This window comes from Benincasa hispida, chromosome 8 (genome assembly GCF_009727055.1).
Source record: "Benincasa hispida cultivar B227 chromosome 8, ASM972705v1, whole genome shotgun sequence".
In the NCBI taxonomy this organism is placed as follows: Eukaryota; Viridiplantae; Streptophyta; class Magnoliopsida; order Cucurbitales; family Cucurbitaceae; genus Benincasa; species Benincasa hispida.
Window position 1 is genome coordinate 53,309,697 of NC_052356.1, and position 5,283 is coordinate 53,314,979.

Sequence of the window (5,283 nt, forward strand, 5' to 3'; positions counted from 1 at the left end):
CATGCCCAAAGTTGTCATATTTTGTTGTAGCTATCGCAGGAATCAAATGCATGCGTTTGAAGTAAGCTATCGTAGAAAAACGCATGCGTAAGCCAGGTGATCAGCAAGCGACATTACGAATGAGCTAAGCGAATCGCAGATGTGTTAATCAATGGCGTGTCGCAACGGCATGGAAGTTGAGGTAATCACATGGTCTAACGCATTGGAAAGATTTGCATGGTGACCAAATATGGAAGTTTGTGGCCATGGAGTGATTAGCCATAATAGAGATCGCAAATGAGGTGTTAGACGGCATTGATAACGTCAACGTAAATTAAGTTCGGACGATACCTTGGAGTATCACAACATAGAAGGCACGATTGTGACATTGCGCATACCGCGACAAAAGCATCAGTGAACCCATAACGCAATCATTATAGTTGTCAGCATTTAACTCTATACAATAGACTTTTTGGATATTCATTTCGAGACAATTTCAAATTTCATGCACTCCAAAGGCAGAGGTTGTGATCACAGATGAGAGCTTGAAAAGAAATTTATCTAGTAGAGAATTCTTCATCTCCACAACCAGACATGAGTGACGATCGAAGCATTCACAGATAGTAGAGTCGAGAGAAGATATCTCTCTACCATTCACCATTGGCACACTCGCAGCTGTTGACGCAGAGTCCTTTCTTTTCTTCTAATTCTCTGTGTTTTATATTACATTTTAGCTTAAGTATTTTAGATATTTTTAATCAATGCAAATCTTAACTCCTCATTTTGTCTTCCTTCATTCATCTTCAGTCTCTATCATAGTTTATTCTTCAGCATTTATTTATCAGAAGACAATCACATGCTTTAATTGTGTAGCATAGAGATAGAAATGCATGAAGCCAACCCACCGGAGAGGTGTTGGTTGTGCGAGTTATAGTTGAGTTAATCCTCTTTTTTGGTTGAAAAGGCCTGTGCAACGCCATCTATGGATGTTGCATTTGCTTATCTATAATTAATAGCCGCACTAACTGCTTGAGAAGGTAAAATGGAACGCACAATCAAATTTGTATTGTTCCTACGAGATAGGCACATTCTGTATGCTCGACATAACCATGACTTTAAGATATAGTCATGCGGCTGACCACGAGGTGATGCGACGCGGAATTACAATGAGCTGGGATTACTCGGGTGATTTAGATGAGAAATATTACTATGCGTTAGGATGGTTATTGTGTCTCTACTTATTCTCATTGCAAGTCTTCTATTGCTCAATTCGTTTAGTTAGGAGTAGGAATTAGTCGGGTGTACATTCATAAACTTCCTTATTATTTTTCTTTTATATCATAGCCTCAAAGCGAATGCTTCCACAAGAATTATTTGAGTGAACAAGTCACGTGTTTCGACTTGAATTACTGCGAGAAAGTTGTGTTTGCATTACACTTGACGTAGCGTAAGAAAAACTTGTGATCAGGAAAAACGACGTGTCATTTGCATATTAGTTTTAACGATCTTCATTCTGCTGCATGACCTCAGACACATGGGTGCAACGCCATGAATTTATGTACAACCCCATGCCTCCTTAATAAATAATAAGCAATTTCCTAAAATATCAACCAATGGTCAATCTGTACATGATTATGAAAATATGGAAAATGGATGTCAAGACAACTTTTCTGTTAATGGTCTTTATGGGATGAAGAGAGTATCTATTATAGATTCTTAATTCCAGAAGGGTTAAGCTTATATAATAGGGATCAAGAGCAAAAAAGTTCGCAAGCTAATCGAATCTCATTGATGGACTTAAAAACAAGCTTCTAGATCCTGGAATATGAGATTTGACGCTGGATCAAATCTTTGTTTGCTGTTGAACAAAATATTGACCGACGCTGTGTCTTACAAATAAATCGTCAAACAAAACGTTCGCTTTTTTCATGTAGTTGTATGTTTGGATGATAATCTACTTCATTAGAATGAGGTAGAATATCTAGGCTGACTCATTAAGAGATGGTTGGCTTCACAATTCCAAATGAAAATTGGAGAGATAGTATATTCTTGAAATCCCAAATATGTCTCGGAGATCGCAAGAATATGATATTTTCTTAAGCATCTTAGTATAGACAAATGTTGTCTAGAAAAATACAATAATTCAGAAAGGATCTATTACACTTTCAGACACGATAATTCACCGTCATAAGGAACAGAGTCCTAGACACCTAAGGACAATTGGAGAGATGAAGCTCGAATTCTTATGCATTTGCAGTGGGAATTTTGATGTATGCAATGTTGTTACTTGTCTCGATATTGCTAGTGGTTCTAGGAATTGTCAGCAGATTCAGTCCAATTTCTGGTCATGACCATTTGGACTACTGTTAAAAACATTCTCAAGTATCTTGGAAAAAACCGAGAGATTATTGTCGTGTAATTGTGCTAAGGATCCTTATCCTTACTGGATAAACAACTTAAATTCTTGAACTTTCAAATCCGGATATTGAATTCGAGAACACAATAATTCTCGGTCAATGTAAAAGGTTCAACTTCCCTTACGAACGGGGGATTAAACATGGGTTGATCGAGGAGCAAACTCAAGCAAAAGTGTATTGTGAGAAACGTCCACCAATGGAAGCTCGCGTAGTTGCCTGCCATGCAAAGATGAGAAAAAGCAGTAAAAAAGAAAGCGGTATTAGCTCAAAAAGTTCTTGATCAGATCTGGACAGTAGTTCCTAATATGTATTGTCGTGATCACTCTCTATTGTGACAACAGTGGAGCAGTGCAAAAAATTCAAAAGGAAACACACTTAGAGCAAATAAACAAAGCGCGAATAAAAAAGCATAATCGAACGGATGTACCATCTCGTCAGGAAGATTAGTTATATACCGGTGAAAGGAAGAAACAATTGTCGTCATTAACCCAGATTGCTTACCCAGAATAAATTGTTAAACCATTTGGAAGGGCTCCTTCGGCTAAGTTTCGAGGTTCACATTAGGGTAGGACTAAGATCTACGAGTCACTAGGTGTAAGTGGAAGAATTATAAAATGGGTATTGATTAATGCCATAGTTTGATTGTATTCTTGTACAAATATTTTTCATCTATCTCATGTAAGACTGGCAAGATTCGTATACATTTGTATATATTGATTTTCCACTGAGCTTCTAGTTCCAATGGGAGTATGTTGAGTTTCTAGACGATCGCGTAGCTTTATGCGATAGAGCTAAACTATTGTTTGGCTTCGGCAAGCACTAAGCGATGGTGTAGCTTTATGCGATAAAGCTAAACGATCATTTAGTTAAGGCAGACACTAAGCGATCGTGTAGCTTTATGTGATAAAGCTAGACGATCATTTAGTGAAGGCAAACACTAAATGATCATGTAGTCCTTCCACAACACAAGGCAATGGAGCAAAATGATAATCTTCAAGCGCTACACGATCGGCCTTTGCAAGATTTTGAGGTTAGACCAAGAGCAACTAGTTCGACCAATTTTCTCAAGGTCCAATCCTATTCAGCCTTAAAAATGTTTTGGCTGGTCCGGTTTAGACTCATCCAATCCAATTCAAGATGTTTCGGTTTGGTTTGGAGTGGTTCGAGCGATTCAAAGGCGATTTTGAAGCTGAATTATAATAGTTAGGCTTCTGTTTACTTGTTTTTGCCAAAACTAAAACCATATCAGTCTGTGTTTAATTATTTATGCATTTGATGTATGTTATAATTAAATAAATCTTGTATGTGCATATGGTATGCCATTTAGATTTAAAATCCCACCATAGGAAGCATGTTACATGCATTGAAAGTATGTTGTTATAAAATTGGGTTAGACATTTAAAGTCCATAAACAATAGCTGCATGCTCACGTAGGTTGACCACCTATTTTAATTGTTAAAACTTATAAAACCTAGGATACAAACTCAACCAGTATATATCCTGTCTAAGGCTGGGGGTAATTAAGTTGATGGGTTACGGAACACCTCCTACCTGGGGATTATGGCCGAATAATTGAGCGTTGGTAACCGTTTTATGAGCATACATAAGTGATGTGAGATAATAAAATGGTTTATCACCTAGACATCGTAGGATAAAATCCAATTATAAGAGTTATACTTGGATAAACCACATAGACTTAGGGTTATTTTATTAGCCGAAAAGAACCTAAATATGAATCTACTCAAAATAGGACACTTCAGTGGTAGTTTAATAACTTCTATATGATAGAGTTATTAGAAAACTTCAATGAAAGATTAATAACATATATGATACGTTATTTTTAGCTCTTACGTCTCTGAGAGTTTATAATCCAGATTTAAGCGGTACTTTGTGTCACCCTGGGAGTGACCTCCCTTCGGAAAGTATTTTTTAACTTAATCTAGATTTCGGTGAATAAGAGAAAGTTGTTCAAATATAAGTCTATTATATGATAAATAGATTTCAACTACCACGTCTCCGCATAGTTACACCGTGAGATTCATATGACGCTTCGTGGAGGCAACTCTTCGGAGAGTGTTTTGTATGAGTCAATATCAAGGTAAACAGAGGAAGTAGTTCATAGTAAGTGGGTGAAGAATATGTGTCAATATATCTTATGGTCTCTTAAATTAGTCTGAACCGTGAGATTCCTATGTTGCGCCTGCTGGTTAGCTTTAAGCGGCCCTTTGCTAGTCGTTTAGCGATGGCTATCCCTACGGAGGGTTGTAACATAGGATTCGGAACAACTCAGGCTTCAGTAAAATGAATAGGGTTTTATAGTTTCGTCTTGGATATTTTCTTCTATTTTGGAGGCAAGTTCATACTATTCTATAAGATCTGAAAATGGCGGGTCATACTTATAAGAATTACTAAGTTGTTAGTAAAGATCTTGACCAAAAACGATAACTAAACAACTATAGGAATAAGAGTTATTCCGGGGATAGTATTTGGTCAAAATTGTTTGTTTTAGCGAAGGAGTATATGATTGCCCCTTGGTAGCACATATTCTGGGTCACTAAAATATCGTTTCAAATAAATAATGGTTATGGGTACATTATTACTTTTTGCTAAAACTTGATTTTGGATTTAGTTACAATTTGCTAATTAGATTTTTTTTTGAATTTTATCAGAATGTCGAATTCTAGAGTACTCACTTTCGATATTATTAATAGTAAAATCAAATCAACAAACAAATTACTAGCGGTTGATTACACCAACAGAGTTTTAACATAGGAATGTCCTCTATCACCCAACTCATCTAAAATTATGAATTATGTAGATGAGAATGTTGAATTCGAGCAACAAGATAAATATGATTTACTTGTTATCGAAGCATGTTTAGTGGAAA